We start from the raw sequence: 23,529 nt of genomic DNA on the forward strand, positions 1-23,529 counted from the left end.
CTTGTCTTTGAACATTCTTTGAGTTGTATATCCACATGGATTAAGTTCATTCTCTCTTAGTAAATCCATTTGACTTGTAACTGGGTTATTAATCCTTTCCAAATAATTGTGAAATAGTTGATAGAATTATTTCACATTTTGGAAGTAAAAAATAGCACTTGGGCTGTAAATACAAACTTGACCTTGAGGGTATGACCCAACTAATTATCATATCCATTTATCTAAGGTATATACTTATAGATACTTATAGATTACATGTGTATTTCTAAATGTGGTTTTAAAAAGTGTGTTTAAACTTTGGTAGACCTGAAATCCTTTATGTTTACAATGTTTAGTTAAATGAAATAATTTTCATATTCTCCTTGGAAAAGTCTGAAATTATTTTTCCTGGTTAACCATTGAGTAAAAGTATCCAATAAGCTCCCCATTCCACTTCCACTTCAGATAAAATTCAAACTCCTTTCTGTGAACTATGTGGTCTAATCTGACCTGCCATGCGTGCCTTTCCAACCTCTTCTGCCTCTGCTTTCTAGCCCGGTTGTCTGGTTGCCCTAAGTTTATGAATGTTATAACTGCATATGAAGTTTTCTCTGTTTCCAGTCTCAGCCTCTCAGCTATTCCTGCTCCAAGTCCATTTTATTCCCCCTTTTACCATCTTTATTCCCTAATTATCTCCATTTGTTGTTATTAACATTATGCTTCTTGGCACAGAGGCAGAGATTACATTCTGACATCCATGTAATTTTTGTTTTTTGTATTAAAACTGTCCCATTCCCTATGATATATTGTTTACCTCATAGAATATGTTCTTACATTTGGGCAGCAAAGACAAGTATAAGTCAACACATCAGCTAAGAGTAAAAGAAAATAAATGTATTTTAAAAAATATACATCGTATCTAATGAAATTCTGTTATAACAGTTGGTTATTATATAGATTAAAAGGATTACAAAATATTATTAAAAAAACAAGCACAATGACATTATCTATTTTAATAGCTCATCTAGATGAGGAAGCTGAAAGTCAAGGAGAATAAATAACTTGGCATAGGTCACATAGCTAATGAATGGCAGATGTCAGATGAAAGCTCTCATCTTTCGAAGACTTTTGATGCCTGTGTATGTCTCACTATACTTGTGTTTGAATTCCTCAGTATTTATTATGGCATTTTACTTGCATCAAAGAAACCATTAAGAATTAACTAAGGGTAACTGGTTACCCTCCGATTTTCCTTTTTATGTTTTGTACTCATAAGCAAATGTGACAATATAGATATCTTTTCCCTCTATTTTTATTAAGTACTATTTGTTGATAATGTATTTTTTTCTTGAAATCAGGACCTGGTGTGTATATATAATTTAATATATAATTATATAATATATAAATTTATATATAATTTATATTTTTTTATATATATAATTTTTTAAAAATTGGCTTTGGTGCTGAAAGAGCTCTGGCTTGGTAAATTCTCCCCCAGACCTCGCTCTCCACACATTCTACTCTCACCTCCCCTAGCCTTGCACCACTCATCTACCTGAAGAAGGAAATGAACCAAAAAGAGGGCCAGCGAAGCTCTGTGCCTCTCTGAGTGAAATGTAGCATTGTAGGTACAGCAAGTAAACAGGTGGGGACGCTGTAGCCTCTACCATGTTTGTGAACTGCTAGGAAGGAGTGTGTGGCATTTAGCGTTGCAGGCAACTGGTGACACCATTTAGTGTTTAAAACCACTTTGAGCCTGGGGGAGGAACTTGTAAAAATAAATAAAGGGGTTACATTTATTCCATGTGGTAAAGAATGTAGAGGGCTAAAGTTGAATTTGGAGGGAATGTTGAAGGTTGTATTCTTAAGGACACAATATTCCATCCCATTCGTTGATTTAAAAGTAGTATAACATACTAGAATGTCTAGAGATATTTAATGGCTTTTAAGGTAACTTTTAATAAGGTACATTCTAGTTTTATTTGATCATCAGTTAGGGAAACCACTCTTGCTGAACCATTAAGGCATAGACTAATAAAATAAAACAAAGCTTCTTGGTGGATGTAGCGATATTGTAAGGCTTGATGAGAATGAAGAGAATCTAAATTAAGCAATAACAATTGGGAAGCAAGACATTTCTGGGGGATTAATGACAGGCTGGGTGGAGTTGATGGACCATCGCTATTCTGTGGGCCATGAACCTCAGTTGATCATTAATTCCCAAGAAATACCTGATGGTGAGGTCATTACTACAATTATCACTTTAAAGGGGGAAAAGGATGGTAGATTAGAGAGTGGTAGAGTTAAAATAATGATGATTATTTCATATGAAGCAAGTGTTGCAGAGACCAAAGGGCTTATTGAGTCATTTCTCAGTTTGTGAATGAGGATAAAGCAGAAGGCACCCCTTTTTTTAGAGGATCGATTGGAGGAGTGGGATAAGGAGTCCTGTTAGAAATACACATGGTAAAGGATGTGACTTTTTTGTTCAAACTAGCATCTTGAAAAATGACAGCATATCTGATGATGCAAGATTTCCGACACCAGAGTTAAGTAGCATTGGGATCTGATGTACATCCCACCACGTTTGTGCTGCTTTTATTTGACTAGATGTAATGGGAGTGATGAGGAGGACTGGGGGGAGGTGAAGGCTGCACTTCTCAGGGAGCATAATTTGGAGTCCTTACGTGTTTTTCATCTGTGGAGATAAAGGGATCAATCTGGGTGTCTCCAAAGGCCAATCCAGCTGTGTTGTTTATCTGATGTGTATTTAAGGAGACAAAGATTTTCCTGGGATAAGCTTTGAAATAGTGAGGTAAACCACTGGAAGAGGAGACCAAGGGCTTCTCCTAGAGGGATAAGCATCTCCCGGTGGGTGGGAGAGAAGCTATTTATTTATTTTTGAGAAATGACTCATTCTAGGTTGTCGCCACCTAGCAAAACAAAAATTATTTTAATGTCAGTTCCCTACCGTTTTAATTGAAAATTGAATTTGAAAAGGAATCCTACAGGCAGCTGATTCCCTGTTCTCCTGTTGTGAGATCCAGTGATGCCAAAGGACGGCTTTACTGCTGGTTAATATTTAAAAACCAAAGACTTCTATATGTAAACGGAATTTGAATGTTGCCAGGCTGGCTCACCCTCTTGACCTTAACATTATTCTGCTCATTCCCGTTCTCTCACCCACCGGGATTGTCTCACTCTTCATCAGCTCAATTGTCTGTCCTTTCAGCACGTGTCAAGCCCTTTCTATGTGCCAGGGACAGTGCTATGCGTTATGACACTAAAGGTAAATAAGACATAGCTCTTGGCCCTAAGGAATAACAATTTTATATAGGTAGATATAATGAAAAGAAGAAAAGGAAGATGATGAGTGGTTGTTATAAAAGAAGTAGACACGCAAGGGAGGAAGGGGTCTTCCCTTCCCAGGGGTTTCATGAAGCTTGGGCGAGGTATTTCAGAACATCCTTGCCATCGGACGTGCCTGTTGTTAAATGGAATGGGCTTACTTGGGCTACGACAGTCTGAGGCGGCAGTGGGCTGTTGTCTCACCAACCTCCCACCTCCTCTGCTTACTGAGCACCTGACAAAGGCAAGCAGCAGAGGTGCCGGTGGCAAAGAGCCGGCTTTATGCCCATCATTGTGACTTGCTCCATGCTTTCGACTGGGGGAATCTCGCTATGAGAGTCCATGCTGGACTCTTGATCTGTTTTTCCTTAAGGTTATTTTCTAGCTTTATGCCTGGCAGCTGGGTAAGAAAGTAGTAGGTTAAGTTGCCCAGAGGAAGGAAAAGAAAAGAAAGAAAAAAATTATTCAAGCCAGTAATCTCAGCACTTGGGAGGCCGAGGCAGGTGGATTGCCTGATCTCCCAGGTTCAAGACCAGCTTGAGCCAGAGGGAGGTCCTCTCCCTAAAAATAACCAGGTGCTGTAGCAGGCGCCTATAGTCCCAGCTACTTGGGAGGCTGAGGCAAGAGATTCACTTGAGCTCAGGAGTTTGACGTTGCTGTGAGCTGTGATGCCACAGCACTCTACCATGGGTGACGTAGTAAGCCTATCTAAAAATAAAGAGGTTAATTCTAAACTTTTGAGACAGAACAAACCGAAAGTACACTGGAAGCAAATGGCTTCTCCGTGATGAGGCTAATGTCATAGCTTGGATGGTCCCCCTGGTGCGTTTACAGCCTAAGTAGCAGGGACTGCAGGTGCCCACCACCATACCTGACCGATTTTTTACATAGTGGGGTCTCACTATGTTGTCCAGGCTGTTCTTGAATTCCTGGGTTCATTCAAGTAGTCCTCCTGCCTTGGCCTCCCCAAAGTTCTGGGATTATGGTTCTGGCCATGGTGGAAAGTTTTTAATTCACTTCAAAACACAAGTCAAATACAAAAAAAAATTAACAAGAATAATCTAATATAAGGTAATAATTCAATCAGTTTCAAAGAACTGACCTCACACTAGGATGACCTACCATCCTGGGGCGTTTTGCCATAGGACACTTTCTGCACTAAACCTGGCACCCCCCGGCGAATGAGGATGGGAGCCTACGTTAACTCTCTGGCTAGAAAGCAACTGTTAATAAAACATAAACCCATAAATATTTCAGTATTTGAAGATAAGAGCTCTTGTTTTCACAGGAAGTCACACATCGTGCGTAAAAGTCTCCCTGTTCTTATTGGAATCATGTTGTGTGCTAGGTTAACCGCTGGGCGCTAAACAACGGAAATTTCTTTTCTCACAGTTATGGAGATGAGAAGTCCAAGGTCAAGGTGTCGTCCGGGTTTCTCCACAGGCCCTTCTCTCCGGCTTGCAGCAGCCGCTATCTCTGTAAGTGGCTGCATCTTTGCTCATGCGTGCATGCACCTGCGTATGTGTGCGTGCATGGTTGCGTCTCTGCTTGCCTGTGTGTCCCAGTCCTACTAAATAAGGATCACACTTTTAAGGCCTCTTCTAATCTGAATTAACCTCTCCATAAGGCTTTTCTCCAGATAACATCACGTGGTGGTTTAGGGCTTCTTTGTGAATTTTGGGAGCTGGTAATCAATGCTAATCTCCCTCCTTGGTCTCTCTGAAATTCATGTCTTCCCTACACGCATGATGCCTTCTCATCATCCCATAGCCTCCAAGTCTTTTTTTTTTTTCTGAGACAGAGTCTCACTATGTTGCCCTCTGTAGCGTGCTGTGAGCTCAAACTCCTGGGACCAAGCCATCCTCCTGCCTCAACCTCCCGAGTAGCTGGGACTGCAGGCGACCACCACAATGCCCGGCCAGTTTTTGGTCGCAGTTGTCATTGGTGTTTGGCTGCCCGGGCTGGGTTTGAACCCATCAGCTCCAGTGTTGTGGCTGGTGCCCTAACCGCTGAGCTACAGGCGCAGAGCCAGTCCAGAAGTCTTAACCCATTTCAGTATCAATTCCAAGTTTAAATCAGGTATCTGTGAGTCGCCTGGAGGCAAAATTCCTCCCCAGGTGTGAACCTATGAAGCCAAAGACAGGTGCTTCCAAAACACAACTGTGGGACAGGCATAGGACGGACATTCACACCCTAAGAGGAGAGACTGGAAAGAGGAAAGGGGCCATGGACACAGGCCAAGTCTAAATCCTAACAAGGTGAATTTAGATCCTCATGGTCAAGCATCAGCCTGGCTCCCCTGTGAGCATTGCCTGGGCCCTAGGTTGTGGCCCTTCCCCCGTGATGGAGCCCCCTCCATACAGTTTTTCACTGTGATCCTGCCCCCCCGAGACCCTGGGTGGGGACTGCCTGGCCTCCCAGGCCCTGGTGGTCTCTGAATAGCCTTCAAGGTTGTTCTTCCCTTTCCTGAAGCATAAAGAGATTTCACAGTCAAATATCTTCATTGTCTTGTTCTGTAGAATCCCAGAATTCCAAAAGTTTTCCTTTATTTCATCCAGTCTGTTCTCCTTCATGCAAACTTGCAGTGTCTCTACTAGTGTAACCCCCTCTCTATTCTTGGCTGCTGCTGAGACGGCTGATTAACTCCACGGTAATCTCCTTAGGAAGAAACTGTCCAGTGACACTCTTGGTGCTCTCTCCAAAACATGCTTAGCATTTTTTTTTTAATTTTTTTTTTTTTTTTTGGGATTTTTTGGCCAGGGCTGGGTTTGAACCCGCCACCTCCGGCATATGGGACCGGCGCCCTACGCCTTGAGCCACAGGCGCCACCCATTTTTTTTTTTTTAAATTTTGAAATAGGAATAGGCTGAGAATTTTTCAGATCTTCAATATTCACATTCTGGTTCCTTTTTGCTTAGCAGTACATTCAATTCCTGTCTCTCCTTTTGCATTTTATTGCAAGCAGTAGTGAGAAGCCAGGTAGCAACAATACCGTCTTGCTTGAAAGCCTTCTCAGCTAGTTACCCCATTTTATCACTCCTAAGTTTTACCTTCCACAAAACAGTAGAACCCAATCTAATCTAGTTGTCTGCCTCCTTCCAACCAGGATGGCCTCTCCTCCAGCATCCAGCACACTAACCATTTCCTTTTAAATTTTTGAATTTGTTTCAGTGCCAACATAAGTGCTGTTGCCTTTTTAGCTTCAAATTCCAATTGCTGAGTCAGGGGACATGCACCTGTCATCCCAGCAACTCTGAAATCTGAGGCAGGAGCTCAAGTCCACTCTGAGCAACATAGTGAGACTGTCTGATAAAAATTTCATTTGCTTATTGCTGGCATGATAGGAAAATAACTGACCTTTGTACACTGACTTTGTGTTCTGCCACCTTATTGTCATTGCTTGTTAGTTCCAGGGAAGTTTTTTCATTGATTCTTTGGTATTTTCCACACAGGCTTTCGTGTCATCTGTAAACAAAAACTGTTGTATTTCTTCCTTCCGATCGACATGTAGGACAGAGCATTGGGTTAAAAGTTCTAGGCACTAGGAATAGAGTAATCTGGACAGAACCCCAGCATTGCTGCCGGCCCCGAGGATGGAAAACAACACTTGCTAGACACCACTCACTGTCCAGGCCTAAGTCACACTTACCAGTGATAAGGCTGAGGTTAAGAAGCACAGTAGGGCCATGCCTGTGGCTCAGTGAGTAGGGCACTGGCCCCATATACTGAGAATGGCTTCTTCAAACCCAGCCCCAGACAAACTGCAACAAAAAATAACCGGACATTGTGGCAGGCGCCTGTAGTCCCAGCTACTCAGGAGGCTGAGGCAAGAGAATTGCCTACGCCCAGGAGTTGGAGGTTACTGTGAGCTGTGACACCACAGTACTCTATTGAGGGTGATAAAGTGAGACTCTGTCTCTCTAAAAAAAGAAAAAAAAAAGTGCTTTAAACAGCATTGTTTGGAGTCAATTATGCAGTTCAAGAAAAACTCCTTGTTTCTTAACCTCGACTCTCTCTATGAAACTTGCCCCTGTGCTGTATTTTCTCATGCCTGAGACTTTGATAAAAGCCTGTGTGGATCGTGGGGAATGGCCACCCCCTCGTCTCCTCGCGTAGGGAGGTGGCTGGTGTTGGCCTCTCCGGGGCCCTTCAGTCCTGTGCAAAGGGACTGAGTAGGTGTCATTATTTTGTGTAAAGTTGCACCAATATTTACATACCTTTTCTGTCCTTGTGCTGTCTTACCGTAAGTTCTATAACTAGGACTTCCTAAATGAAGTTGAATAGGAAAGAGGGATGAGAGTGGAAATCCTTGTTCTGTTCCCAATTTTAGGAGGAAAGAGTCCAGTTTCTCACTATTTAGTATGATTTTTTTTTTTTGAGACAGAGACTCACTTTATCTCCCTCAGTAGAGTGCTGTGATGTCACAGCTCACGGCAACCTCAAACTCTTGGGCTTAAGCGATTCTCTTGCCTCAGCCTCCCAATTAGCTGGGGCTATAGGCACCCACCAAAATGCTGGGCTATTTTTTGATTGTAGTTGTCATTGTTTTTGGCAGGCCCAGGCTGGGTTCAAACCGGCCAGCTCCGGAGTATGTGGCTAGTCCCCTAGCCACTGAGCTACAGGCACTGAGCCTAATATGATTTTTTAAAACATTTTTATTTTTTAGGGACAAGGTCTCACTCTTCTGCCCAGTCTGGAGTGCAGTAGTGTGGTCACAACTCATTATGAGGCAGGGGATAGAAGCAGAACCAGACTCTGCCCTGGGAACTCTGTACAGGCATTAGCCAGGCCATCTGCAAAAAGTATGAAACTCCTAATTACAACCCCCACTGTAGCAGATGTTCCTGTTATTGACATGCCCTTCAGAGGATGCATGTTGAGCCGAGGTAGTAACCTTGTAACTTCCTTGACAGTCTGTTGTCTTTGAGGATGGGTGGCCTTGCACCAAGGGCATGAGCTGGCCTGACCTTCCCTGAACCACAAGATTTTCACATCCACCCAAGCCCTAAAAATGTACAAAAAGGCAGCCAGAATTTGAGTTGGTGGGCTTGGTTCTGGGGGCACTAGTACGCCAAAAGTCCTGACCAGTGAATAAAGCCACTTCCTCTTTCAACTGGTGCCTTAGAGTCTTTTTGTCTGCGTGAGCTCATGCTACAATGACAGCCTCAAACTCCTGGGCTGAAGGGACGTCCCCACCACCTCTTCCTGAGTAGCTGGAAGGACAGCATGTGATGCTGTGCCTGCTACTGGGTTTCTGCAGATGCTCTTTATCAAGGTGAGGAAGCTCCTCTCTACTTCCAGTTTCCTGAGAGTCTTATTAGGAAGGTGGACAGGATTTTGTAAAGGTGCTTTCTGCATCTAGGGCCATGATCCTATGATGCTCTTTCTTTAGCTTGTTCATGGGAAGGACTTTGATTTCTGAACACTGAGCCGGCCTTGTACACACAGAGTTAGTCCATGGGGCTGTGGGAAAGGAAACTCACGTGATCAATTTACTCTGACAAGTGTTTTCAAAACAGCATGAATAAAAGGATGGAAGTTTGGAGATTTTGTAGTTAAAATCTTGGGAAAAAATTACAAATCTATGCAAGGACTGTAGAACCCAGGCAGATATAAAAATGAAAGTGACTTGATTTGCAGTGATTTTGTTACTGTGGGTAATGTTTTCTGTCTTTAACTTAGAGCAGTCAGTATTGCAAAAAGCTTTTTAAAAACATCAGTGGTGAATCCCTGCAGAGTTTTAAAAAGCTCCTTATAGTTCCTAAAAATATGTTTCTGTTTCAAAACTCATTTTCTGGTTTCTAGCTTAAAAGTTAAAATTCCATCAAATAATACTGTTTTTCACTAACATCAGAAATACTTTCTCTAAACTCTATTGCTTTTTCTTTTTTCATTATTAATAAAAAAAAACCTAAAGATACAATTCAATTTTTCCCCCTAACATTCTAGTATTTTGTGGGTACAGCAGATATTATAAGGAGGGTTGAGGCATTGAACTTGTAGGCAAGTTAAAAAAAAATATTTGTTGCCCCTCTGCCCATGTCTGTCCATCACCACTTGGATCTGGCTAATAATTCCTCTGAACTTGCAGTTCTACAGACAAAGCTACTGGTCTCTGTTTTGGGTCTCTCTTTTATTGCAACTCTAATTTATTTTTTGTTTCTTTTTGAGATAGAGTCTCACTTTGTCACACTCAGTAGAGTGCTGTAGAATCATAACTCAAAGCAACCTAAAACTCCTGAGCTCAAGCAATTCTCTTGCATCAGCCTCCCCAGTAGCTGGGACTACAGGTACCTGCACAACGCCCGGCTATTTTTAGAGATGGGGTCTCCCTCTAGCTTAGGCTGGTCTCTAGGAACTTATGAGCTCAGGCAATCCACCCGCCTCGGCCTCTCGGAGTCCTGGGGTTATAGGCGTGAGCCACCACACCCAGCTACAACTCTTGATTATTGCAACTCCAGAAAACACTTTGAAAAGAAAACAGGACTAAATTTCCCACAACAATTGTTTTTAATAAACAAATTTCAAAACCAAAAATCTATGTTCAGAAATATCACAAGGAAATGCTCATTACTGTATTTTTTTCAGTTTCAATTATTTTCAACATCATTTAGAGTTTGACATTTTGTATCAATAAACTTAATTGCCCACTATGTCCAAGTTATCTTTGTAGACACTTTGGGAAATATGAAAATGAAACAGATTAGGTCTTGGTCCTCGCAGCGCGGAATTCCTGACAATTTAAACACCACCTCTGATGGCCGTGAGAGCAATACCAGCAGAGGAAGGAAGGAGGTCAGTAGAGCTTGTGGAGAAGAGGGCATTTGAACCTAGATGCAAAGTAGCTGCAGGGGAAAGGATTTTTTTAGGAAGAGCTCTGGAGAGAAAATGAACCAATAGCATATATATTCAGGATAGAGAAATTTATCTTAAGGAATTTATTCATGCCATTATGGAGGTTGACAAATGAAAAATCTGCAGGGTAGGCCAGCAGGCTAGAGACTCAGGGAAGAGCAGTGGCTGATGTGCAAGGCAGAACCCCTCCCCCACTGAGGGGTCAGTCTTTTCTCACTAGGTCCTCCAACCAATTGGACTAGGGCCACTCACATTGTGGAGTGCAGTCTCAAAGTGTACTGGTTCAAATGTTCATCTCATCTAAAAAATACCTTCACAGAAAAACCTAGAACAATGTTTGACCAACTATCTGGGTAGTGTGCCTAGCCAAGTTGACATATGAAAGTGCCCATTATGGCAGCGTAAGTGTGTTTTCAGGCTCAGGGAAGAACTAAAGACTCATGTAGGGATAATGTGTAGCAGAGATAATTTAGGAGCAAGGTCAGAGAGAAGGAGAAGGGCATGGTCTAGGACCTTAGAAAGAAGGATGGGGAAGGACAGAAAAGGATGGATTAGGTGCTAAAGAATTTTGAGATGAAGATAGAAAAGCTGATGTCTGGCTTGGCACCTGTAGCTCAGTGGCTAGGATGCCAGCCACACACACAGGAGCTGGCGGGTTTGAATCCAGCCTAGGCCTGCAAAACAACAATAAGAACTACAACCAAAATGTAGCTGGGCATTGTGGTGGGTGCCAGTAGTCCCAGCTACTCGGGAGGCTGAGGCAAGAGAATCACTTAAGCTCAAGAGTTTGAGGTTGCTGTGAGCTGTGATGTCATAGAACTCTAACAAGGGTGACAACGTGAGACTCTGTCTCAAAAAAAAAAAAAAGAAGAAAAGAGAAGCTGATGTCAGATAGCTTTGGTCTCTTGGGGAACAGTGAGATATGTGTTGGAGGCCAAGTTTGGGAGCTGGTGACAACAGCAAGTGTGTCCTGGGGACAAGGGTGGGGGTTGAGGGTTTGGAAAAATATTTGGAAGGAACAGCACTCAGCATTAACTTTGTTTGCAGAAATCTTAAACTTAAGTTGGCTTTCTGCTCTCTTCCTTTTGTTTTTTCTAAAAGAGGTGAGCTGTGGAATTACACCAGCTGGAATTTCAGTCCAGGAACCCACTCACTAACACACTGGATAACCTTGGGAAAATTACCTCTGAATTCTTATAGTCTTGGTTATGAAGATTAAATAAAATAAATTACTTGTGTAAAAAATGTCCAGGATAGTGAGTTGCAGTAAATGAGGAACAAATGTGCCTCTCAAGGGACATTTGGTGACATCCGGAGACATTTTGGGTCGTCATACTGAGGGTGGGGCAGAAGGTACCACTGCCTCCATCCAGTGGGCAGAGGCTGGATGCTGGTGACTGTCTTAACCACTCAGATGGCAAAGAATCACCCAGGCCAACATGTCACTGTCTGAGGCAGTATAAATAAAGGCTGGTTTCTGTTTATATATGAATCATAGAAGCCAAATTGAATAGCATTTTTCCCATAAGTGGCCACATCTGAAGGTCTATTTTCAAAAATGTTGAAAATGCTGCTTTTAAAGAAGTTTAAAGTGTAATTCAGAGACACAAAAAAAGTTAACTATTCAGAAATTCTTACACAGATAAAATATGAAAAAAGAATCAACAAATTCAAGAAATACCAAAGCCCAGCTCCCCGCTGCCCCTTTTGACAATCTCCGGGCAAGGACAGACTTCAGTGCAGTGTCCTCTGATCCGGGGGCGAGATTCCAGGGAAACAAGATTTGGATTTGCATTTGCAAATGTATTTACACTTCTTTCTTTCTTTTTTTTTTTTTGAAGAAGATGTTAATTTTATTATATAAGATATTAACAAGTTTTGTAAATAAAACCTAAAACAAAGTAAAAAGACAAATGATAAAATGGAAAAAAAAATACTGGAGAAGTATATTATCAATGGCTAATTTATCTCAAGTACAAAGAGCTTTTACAAATTACAAAATAGACAAATGACCTGAACCAGATCTTAATAAGAAAATGCCTAATATACATCTACATGAAATCTTCAATCTCAATTGTAATTCAATAATGGCCATTTAAAACACTAAGGTAAAGCTTTTATCTACCAGACTGGCAAAGATGAAAAACTTGCAATACACAGCACTGGTGAAAAGTATAGGGAAACAGGCACACCCTTAAATTACTGGCAGAAATCTAGGCAACCTTCTTGGGAGGTTACAATTCAGGAATATCTCACAAAGCAAAAATAAGCGTTTTGATGCAGCAATTTTACTTTAAAAAATAGATCCCATAATTAGTACCTAAGTGAAATACACAAAAAGAATGTGTAGTGCCTCATATCTAATAGCTAAAAATGTCCAATAACCCAAATGTTCATTAACAGGAAAGTGATTAACCATACCTATAAAAATGGGAGTCCTATGCATTTATTAAGAAAAAATGAGGCAGAGGTCTTAGACATATATATATATTAGACATATATATCTTAGACATATATAAGACATATATATCTTAGACATATTAGACATATTATATCTAATTATATTTATATATAATACAATTATAGATATAAATAATTATATATAAATAATATAATAAAATAAAATAATTATATAAATATATCTAATTATACCTAATTATATCTAATTATATCATATTATATCTAATATTAGACATATTAGACATATATATCTTAGACATATTATATATATATCTCTTAATATATATATATGTGTATATATATATATATATATGTACACTACCAAAATACAGATATATATATTAGAGACAGAGTCTCCCTTTGTTGCCCTCGGTAGAGTGCTGTGGCATCATATCTCACAGTAACCTTTTGGGCTTAGGAGATTCTCTTGCCTTAGCTTCCTGAGTAGCTGGGACTATAGGCACCCGCCACAATGGCTAATTTTTGTTGTTGTTGTTGCAGTTTGGCCGGGGCTGAGTTCAAACCTGCCAACCTTCGGTATGGGGCTGGTGCCCTGCTTACTGAGCCACAGGCTCCGCCCAGGTCTTAGACATATTAAGTGAAAAGAACAAGGTAAAGGAAGATACATATGACGAAATCTCATCAGTACAAAAGAAAGCACAGCGTATGCACGTTTGTATGTAATGAATCTACTCATATATGCAAACGAATGTTCCTGAAAATACTATATAAACAGATGGTGGGTGTGGCTGAGGATAGAAGACAACCTTGGGACTTGCACTTCTGATTTCATATTTTCTGTATAATCTTAACTTTTACTACTCTGTATGTTACTTTTAAAATAAAAACACTAAAAATAAATGTCATTTTACTTTAAAGTACAAAGTCTTTACCTTATAGGGGAAACTCTTTGTGCAAAACCCCGACGGGAACAGCTATGACATCAGGGATCTGGTGTGTTTCTGGTTTAATCAGAGTGGCACTTACGGATAACTCATAAAAGCTTTGTGCAATTCCTATTGGGATGCCCAAATCAAGGCAGTAGGGCACGAAATTCATATTCTGGTGTACACTACCAAAATATTTCTAAAGAAAAAAATTCAAATATTTAAACAGATATTCTGATACCACCTTTTAACATAACTTACATATATGTATAGGGGTAGACCTGGAAAATCTTTCATTAAAAAAAAAAATCAGTGAACAGTTTAGAATGCCAACCAATTCATCTAAAATGCAAAGTATATATATTTTAAACCCTAATATTTTGAAGGGGAAAAAAACGTATCCATCACAAAAAGAGTTCTGCTGGTATGAGTTTATACAATTTTATGGAGTTAAGAATTACAGAACCTGAAAGACCCATTAACCTGAAGTTGATGATGTGAATTTTGAGATTAAAAACATGAGCTTTTTCCACATTAGCATTCTGTTTCAGCTACAGTTGCAGGAGAGATTTCCTCACTGGGCTGTATGTAGTGCGGTCACCTTGCACTCACCTGTCACGCTGGCTGGCCCAGGTGGAAACATCCTCTCATAAATGTCATACTGCTGCTGTTCAAATTGCTCCATGTCATGAACATTCCTTTGCAGTGAGGGTCCCAGATGCTATGGTAGGGCAGTCATCCCTGAGTGTTTGGGGGATGACGGCCCCACCTGGCCTTGGGATGGGGAAGCTACCAGAGTCTGTGCATCCACAAGGGTCAGCGGGGACCCTACTCTGGCGGTGGTTGGGTACTGAGGGGTTGGAGGTCTGCCGGGAGGTGACTGACCCAATCCGCCGTATCGCTGTTGGGGAGGCAGGTCTCTGAGTACGGAGAGACTGCCCGCTGAGCAGGTAATGTGGTGGAGGAGTATAAAGTGGGGTTCAGATGTCGGGGTCAGTCACTGACGGAGAGCCAAATCCACTACCCAGAGAAGTTCTCAGTGACCCCGGTGAAGGAGACACGCCTGTGCTGATAACACAGGAAGGAGACTGTGCTCTCGATGGAACTGAACTAACTCTCCTCATGGCCTGACTGGCTACTGATGGCTGAACCAATGTTTGTCCTTCAGCTCTTGAATTCCTCACCAAATGGTTATTAGTTGATCCTATGAATGAATGCTGCTGTCTATTATCTGTCTTGCTCACATTCTGGCTATTGTGAAAACTCCCTGCTTCCTGGTATCCACTGTCGGAATAAGAATTCATTTGTGTTGAACTTCTTGAGTTACCCAACGATCCCTCACTTTCATGGAGAGATGTCTGTTCTGGTGAATAGAGGGTCCCTTGTTCCGGCTCTGTCCTGGTGAGATAGTTGTTAGGATGGGCAGCACCAGAAACTCTAGGTTTGCTTACACCAGTATTTGGCACATCTGTTGATCTCCAAGGAAATGACTTCTCTGTTGAGCTGGTGCTGACGATGCTTGGTGATTCTGTTCCAAGCCTACATCTTTCTAGCTGACTGGCAACAATCTGCCTTTCCACTTCTAGTTCTCGGATGAGTCGTTGAAACTGAAGCTCCTGCTCCTTCACGGAAGCTAGAATAGTGGTGGCTATGGTCTCGGGTTCCATGCCTGGGCCAGTGGAGTCAGCGTCCTGGCGGGTCTGGGGTTGCCTCTCCACCAGTGAGGCCTGCTCAGGAGCTGGCATTCCTCTTTTAACGTTCCCATACAAGCGTGCTGTACATATTCATCAGTAAGCTTTCTAGCTTAGGCAGTGGCTGTATTCGCTCCAGGGATCAGGGACATCAGCGCTGAGGGGTCGCTGCTGCGGCACCTGAAAAAATTAAAAAAGTGTCGCGGCCAGGCGGCAGCCCGCCCCCCCCTCCCCCACCCGCCCCCTCCTTCGGACTGCTCTCTCACCACCCCCGACCGCGGCGGTGGCCAACTTGCCCCTCCACCCCTTGCCCGTGGTGCAGCCTCCGCGGCAGGCCTCGACGCCGACTCAGCCCGGGAGCCCCCTCTACTGCCCAGAGGCCGCCGCCGCCGCCCGCCCAGCCGCCAGCCCTCCTGCCCGGCCAGCCCCTACACTTCTTTCTAATATTACTGATCTACTCAGAAAGGAAAGAACTCAGAAAATCAAATGATTACATTTTATCCTGTCTTATGTGGAATTTCTTAGCTATAACTGTAACACCTTCAGGCATTTCAGTGTCAACAGAGCGCAGCCGTACCCAGAACAACCCGTACCTTTGGTTCTCCAGGAGCGCAGACGCTGAATAAATAGTGATCTTAGTTTTTCAAAAATAGTTTGATCATATTTGTATCAGAAGTTCACATTGTTTCCACTAAATTTGGGGAGAAAGAAGCAGCAACTCTGTCCTTACCTGGCCTCTGCTAATGCTGTCACTCCTAAATCTCACACTCATTTAATCTTTCTCTTTACCTTGCGGGTAGAACTTGGCAGAACAAACAAAACTTGCAGAAAGTTAATCAAAAAAAGAGCTTTTGTTTGGTAAATTCAGCGTGGCCAAGGGGTTTGAAACTATGTTTTAAACTAAGAAGTCCAGTCAGCTAATCAGAGGAAGAGGAAGGGGAGTGGGTGGGGAGGCAGAGTGGGGAGACAGGAGAGGGGGCTGTTTGGACGTTGGGGAGAACCCGAGGCTGTGGCTGAAATCATCAACAGTGCGATTTTGAAGACCAGCTGCTGTCTGCAGGGAGCCAGCCGTGAGCCAGCAGCGTCAGGGGTCTCTTTTTCCTCGACACCCAGAATGACCTTTCAGGGTTGAGATTATCATCCCATTTTTCAAATAAGAAAACTTAGACTAGGTGGCTCGTGTGGCTCAGTGGACAGGGTGCCAGCCCCATATACCGAGGGTGGGGGGGTTCAAACCCAGCCCCGGCCAAACTGCTACAAAAATAAATACCTGGGCGTTGTGGCAGGTCTCCATAGTCCCAGCTACTTGGGAGGCTGAGGCAAGAGAATTGCCTAAGCCCAGGAGTTGGAAGTTGCTATGAGCTGTGATGTCATAGAACTCTACTGAGGGTGACAAAGTAAGACTCTGATTCTACAAAAAGAAAAGAAAAAAAGAAAACTCAGACTGAGAGAGAGAAAGAGAGACATTATGTGCCTGAGTCCACCCAGCTGGTAAAGTAGGATTTAAACCTAATATGAGAAGATGTTGACTGAAAAATAGACTTTTTCTTTGCAGTTTTTGTTTTTGGCTGGGGCTGGGTTTGAACCCACCACCTCCGGTATGTGGGGCCAGTGCCCTAATCGCTGAGCCACAGGCACTGCCCTGAAAAACAGACTTTATGTTTGTTTACAGTGAAAACAGAATTACTGTGGGTTTTTTAAAAAATTGATAAACTTAATTTTTAAAAGCAGTTTTAGATTCACATATTGTGAGGTTATTCTAGTTCTATAAATAAGCAATATAGTTTTTATATTAAAAAAGTAAAATTAGTTGGAATCCTTCAAACTCCCTGTAACAATCTCATGAAATTTTTGTTTTTTTGAGGCGGGGTTTGGCTCTGTCATCCCAGCATCACGGCAGCTTATGGCAGCCTCCTGAGTAGCTGGGACTATAGAGGCATGTTACTACACCAGGCTAATTTTTATAGAAGCAGGGTCTCGCTCTTGCTCAGGCTGATCTGGAACTCCAGGCCTCAGGTGATCCTCCTGCCTTGGCCTCCAAATGTACTAAGATTATAGATGTAAGCCACCGTGACTAAACTTCAGCCTTCATGCATGTTCTGTATGGTTATAAACATACATGCAATTTGAGAAAAAGCAGAGTCATATACATTTTTAAACATTCAAAAATAATTTTAATGCAAATTTTTTGCTTTCTCCTGATATCCTTCCTTTTATTACTCCCACATTTGAAAATACCATATAATATTGTCTATACCTACTCCTTTATCACAGCATACACACATATATATATGTATGTGTACGTAATCTATCCAAGGGATTGATTACCTTACCCAGGTTCCTCCCTGCACTTTTTTTTTTTAATTTTTTATTTTTTTGAGACACAGTCTCATTTTGTTGCCCTCACTAGAGTACCATGGCATCATAGCTCAAAGCAACCTCAAACTCTTGGGCTCAAGCAATCCTCTTGCCTCAGCCTCCCAGTACAGGCACCTGCCAGAATGCCCGGCTATTTTTAGAGATGGGGTCTCGCTCTGGCTCCAGCTGGTCTTTAACCTGTGGGCTTCAGCAATCCACCCACCTCAGTCTCCCAGAGTGCTGGGATTACAGGGTGAGCCACTGTGCCTGGCCCCACCCTGCATTTCACGTAACCACCTTCTGAGCAGCTCCCTATAATGCAGCTGGGTGGATGGTGTCTATTCCTGGTACAGCAGGCCCCAAAGTGTAGGTACACCCTCCTGATGGGCATTTACTTTAGTTCCACTTTTCTGCTGCTGAGAGAGGATACCCGGGAAAAGGGAGGTCTGAGAGAACAAAGATCTCCCCAAGGAGGCTGCAAGGATACTCCTGCAAGGTCTGCTCCATGGTGACTCAGCTCTTAGGAATTTGTAGAAACTTAGCTTGTTGGGGCCTGGAAACTAACTGCTTGCTTCTACTTCTATAAAACTTCAAGCCCCGCTTCTCCAGCTTGATTTAAACTGACCAATGAGAAAGGAACCTGCTGGCTGGAACTTTTGACTAGACATAAAAGGAAAAGACTGAGCCAGTGAGGGAGCACAGCCATTCAGACTAGTCTGCCATCACTCCACCAGCTGGAATAAGGCCCTTCCTCTATTAAACATGGTGTTTGGGTGTTCTTCCTCTCCATCAGGCCTCATCTTCCTGCAACACTGCTATGCAAAAATGGTTGCAATAAATATCCTTGCACATGGTCTTATTTTGAGCTCTTAAATTTTCCCTTTCCTTCTTTTATTCTCTATATTCAGCCATCAGCTCACTCAGTTTTGTCCCCTTCCCAACTCCAGGGCTATTGCCTAGTTCAAACTTTCATAAGATCAGCCTGAACTACTGTAAAATCCTCTGAGCTATGCTTTCTGCTACAAGTTTAATTCTTCTCTTTTACATCTCTTTATCTTTCAACAATTCCTTCAGGTTCCAGGACTGTCTTTCTGATACATATGCAAATGTTGCTGAACTTTTCTGGCAGCTTCCTACCATGGAAATAGCATCCTGGGCTAAAGAGTAAGATAAAGAATCCTGTCCTGGAGAGGACAGATGGAAGCCCAGGCGCAGTCTGGATATGGAGCCGGCAGTAAGGATTGGCCACACCACCTGTCTCTCTAGACTGCCGGCCCCTGCTCAGCTCTGACTGACGATTGCCACCAGGGAATGTGGACCAGACTTGCCTATTATTATTTTTTTACAATAAACCTAGAACTCAGGATTTTAATGGAAACCTTCCAATTAAACGCCTGCGATCTGAAACTTTTGTCCTGCAGGATGGAATGTGGCCCAGGCAGCTGGCCACTCCCATCTCTCTCTGCTCCTGTCCACATCTGTCCTCTCCTCACTGATAACCACCTGCTGTTTGTTCATCCACCTGATGTCACTCAGATGTTATGAGGGTTGATTTAACTGATGCTCTGTCTCTGGAGCTGGTCAGAGTCTCAGGATATAATGAGAAAGGAAAAGCAGAGGATGACATGGAAGTGACATTAGAGGCACCCAGGTCCACCGCCTCTCCTGGTGTTGCAGGAAGACCAGGCCTGATGGAGAGAAAGAGCACCTAAACACCATGTTTATAAGAGGAAGGGCTTTATTCACCAGCTGGGAGCTCACAGCATAGAAGAATTCCAAATGGCCACGCTCCCCGACTGGCTTGGTCTTTCCCTTTCTATCGACAGTCAAAAAGTTCCACCCCACAGGCACCCTTCTCATTGGCCAGTTTGAATCAAGTGGGAGATGCTATTCCAGCCCCTACAGAACTACAGGATTTCACAGAACTTGGAAATTTCCAAGTTCCAGGAAGTTAAGTTTACAAATTCCCAAGAGCTGAGTCACCATGGAGAGGACACTGCAGGTGTATCCTTGTGGTCACCTTGAGAAGCCCTGTTCTCCTGGACCTCACCCTTCTTGGGTATCCTCTCTCACTGGGAGTTGCAGTGGTGACCTCCGTCACAAGCCACTGTGCTCTGCTCCACTGGCTGCTTCTCCAAGACCCTGGACTCGGAATTCTAGCTCTACTTCTGAGCACCTGCCCTGTGCCAGGCTACAGGTGGGGCTGCTCTCCTGCCTTTTACGTCTCCCTCTTAAACTGCTCTTCCAGGTAAGTTTTATGACACATTTTCACATGAGGGAACTGAGAGGTTAAGTTGCCCCAATCACATGGCAGTAAGTGGTAGGATTCAGGTTCAAATCTAGGTCTTTAACCCCAAACACATTTGCACTGACTGTCCTGTTGTCAGATAGCTCAGTGCCTTATCCAGGGGCCTCATAGGAGGAGAAGCCTTTGCTCTGTCACTGGATACATGATTGAAGCTGTGGTTTGAGCCTGACGAAGGTTTTCACTGAAGCTTTGCTCGTGTCCTCTGCTTATTTATCACCATTTCCAGAACCAAATCCCATGTAAATATATATATATATATATATATATATATATATTCTTTTCTTAAAGTCAGAGTCTTACTTAATCACCCTCAGAGTGCTGTAGCATCACAGCTCACATCAACCTCCAACATCAGTGCTTAGGCAATTCTCTTCCCTCAGCCTCCTGAGTAGCTGGGACTACAGGCACCTGCCACAACACCCAGCTATTATTTTATTGCTGTTGCAGTTTGGCTGGGGTCAGGTTCAAACCTGCCACCCTCAGTATATGGGGCTGGCACCCTATCCACTGAGCCACAGATGCCACCCAATAAATTTTTAAAAATTTATTATACACTATCTCAAAAAAATAAAAAACAAATATCTATCATGAAATTTTAAGCTCAGATTATCAATAATTCTGCCTGTTAATCCCACCTCACACCTCTAGGAATCACACTTTTCCAGAGTGGTCTTTCACCCCATGGAGTCCCGTCTGAGAGAACTCGTGGTGGGGTGCAGAGTTTCAGCCTTGCCTGCATGCCCTGGAGCTCTCGCCTTCCTCAGGCTTCCCGTTTATGCTTCTCTAGGGAGGTGTAGGTTAAGTAAGTTTCAGTGATTTCTGGGTAAACCCAGTTTCTTCTGGTTGTCATCTGTGCTGTGTGTGAACGACAGGTGCAAGGGGTGGCCACTCCGGATTCTGGACAGTCCGGATTCTGGCCACTCCGGATTCTGGACACTCCCGGTGCCCTTCACTTTTCTCAGGTAACAGGAGGGAAGCACCCTCAGCTGTGCTCGGTGTTGGACACACAGGAGTTGTGTGGTCCTCTGTGGGAGGTGGACACAGACAAGCATTTCCCAAACAGTGAGACCAGTTCCCAGACCAGGGCTGGTACAAATGAGAGACTGACACTGCCCTCTGGGGAGGACAGGCCCAAACGCCAGAGCTGGGGGGGCAGGGTGCTACACCAGGGCTGCTGTGGGGACAATTTTCAGATCTCTGTCAGGAATACATCACAACTCACCCCTGGGCCACACAAGAGGACAAAGTCAATGGTTATGCAGGTTTCTGGAGAGGCAGCACCTGTTCCTCTAATTAGCTGACCATTGGTGGCTTCTATGAGGATAGAAGCCATTTAGGGTAATGTCATCTTACCTTATTACATCTGCCTTGTTTCCCCAGTCGACCTTAACCTAGGGGTTAAGATTAAGATGGTTCTAAACATGTGGAACCATCCTATATAAGGAATAAAGGGGTTAGATAAAAGTTTGGGATTAAAAATTAATAGGGGAGGGGCGGCGCCTGTGGCTCAGTGAGTAGGGCGCCGGCCCCATATACCGAGGGTGGCGGGTTCAAACCCGGCCCCAGCTAAACTGCAATCAAAAAATAGCCGGGCGTTGTGGCGGGTGCCTGTAGTCCCAGCTACTCGGGAGGCTGAGGCAGAAGAATCGCTTAAGCCCAGGAGTTGGAGGTTGCTGTGAGCTGTCTGAGGCCACGGCACTCTACCGAGGGCAATAAAGTGAAACTCTGTCTCTACAAAAAAAAAAAAAAATTAATAGGGGAGATTCTGGCCCCAGCAAGTCATGCCCCATTGACAAAGTTGAGTCATCACCAGGCCATCTGACCACAGACTGTGCAACAGCTCTTCCTGTCTTTCCATAGCTAAAACTTTCCAAGGACATTTCCGTGACAAATACAATTTAGCACCAGAGAGAGGGCTCTGCTATTTTGGTCTGAATCTCTTGGAAAATCCAGTCTAGGACAAAGGCTCAGTGGCCTTAATCATAGCTGGGCCTGACAGTGGTCACCATTGTCTTCTGCAGAGGACACAGTATCACTAATGACCCAAAATGTAACAAGAGATGTGTTCAGGGTCTCTTGGCCCCATTTCTGGGGAAACATACAAATGTCCCCATTAAGCAGGGTTTTCACAAAGGACGGGCAGTTATGAATTCTTCTGGTCAATGAGCAGAGGACTTGGGCTATGTTGGTAAAAACTTTGCTCACAATAGCCACATATTAGAAGATGAAGGTAAGGTGCGCTGGGGAAAGATTCTAGAAGCTTTGTTACAAGTTTTTAAAAATTGATAACACTCCCTGCATTGCATTTTCTCCTAATATGGTAGGAGTTATATTGTACAAAGTGATTGCCCCATATGGAGACCTGGTTGGGGAACACTGGAAAACTGTAGGACCATCATAACAGGAGTGGGTTGGGATACGCTTCAGAATGGGTCTGAATCTCTCACATGGAGCTAAGAAAATATGGTGGGGGGGGGACTGGACAAGGCCTGAAGAAGGAATCAGGATTAAGAGAAGCCAGAATCCTGGAACCTGATAAGCAGCAAGCTTCAGGCATTGGGACCAGATAAAGAAACATAGTGGATGCTACGGTGACCCTGAATGGGTCCAGAAATGAAGAGTGGGAGGGCAGAGGGTGAAAGGTCAGGGAGGGGCGGAGCACCCTGGAGGTCAGCTCTATGTGAGGCTGGCAGGAAGCCAAGTGGCTTAAGGAAACCAGACCTGGGTCTAGTCCTTCTCATATAGCTGTAAGGGTCTCTCTCTGACCGTGCAGCCCCCACACTCTTGCAGCTCAGCCTGCTGATGGCAGATGGGGCAAGCTGAGGCCGGGGGTGGGGGGCTCTCACCACCAGTCTGTGGCAGACAGGGCTCCCACCCTATGTTCTGGGCTTTCTCACCAACTTCCCCACACTCTGGCTGACTAGGAAACTTTAAAAGTTCAACACATACGTAGCACCTACTGTATGCCAGGCCCTGTGGTAGCTGGTGGTGTTCAAAGCAGCCCATGAATGTTACAATCTAATTGGTGAGACAGAGAGAGCAGAATTGTTACATCAGCTAAAAATTGCCAATAGATTTTAATGACACAGATAAACGCATATGTGACAATGTTACGTGTGAAGATAGCTAATAAGCAAAACCTTATACACAGTTGATCCTGAACTGCTTGGGTCCACTTAGAAGAGGATGTCTCCCAACAAAACATGATTGGAAAATATGGAAATCTTGGGCAAAACCCAGGTAGACAGAGGGCTGACTTTTCCCACAGGTTGGTGGATAGAAGGACTTGGGTGCAGCCAGGGTCCTGGAGCCAGTTCCCCTGGTATACGGAGACATGATGGTATGTGTGTCACAATTTCATTCTGTTAGAAAATTCATAGAAGCCTGAGAAATGCAGTAACTCACCACTGAACCAAGTGGCCAGGTCCTGCCTGGACCTGGCTGCGGGTCTGTGAGCGCAGGTCTGAGGGCCAGGACCGAGTTTCTGACCTATCAGCACGTCTTGCTCCGGGCCCCCCAACCCCCTCAGCTCAGTGGATGCTGAGGAAATGACACCCCCTTCTTCTCCGGGCCCACCCCATCCACTCTGCTAGGGGCAGGGATGAAGCAGGCGGGAGGGAAGGATGGGAGAGGGGCCTGCAGG

The 23,529-nt window shown here is 43.7% G+C and overlaps 1 pseudogene; it reads right to left on the minus strand.

The window, feature by feature from the left end:
* LOC128574187 (plakophilin-4-like) overlaps nt 1-15,274 on the minus strand; it is a 127,871-nt pseudogene extending 112,597 nt beyond the window's left edge.
* Between the last annotated feature and the right edge of the window lie 8,255 nt (nt 15,275-23,529).

Source organism: Nycticebus coucang, chromosome 21 (assembly GCF_027406575.1).
Source record: "Nycticebus coucang isolate mNycCou1 chromosome 21, mNycCou1.pri, whole genome shotgun sequence".
In the NCBI taxonomy this organism is placed as follows: domain Eukaryota; kingdom Metazoa; phylum Chordata; class Mammalia; order Primates; family Lorisidae; genus Nycticebus; species Nycticebus coucang.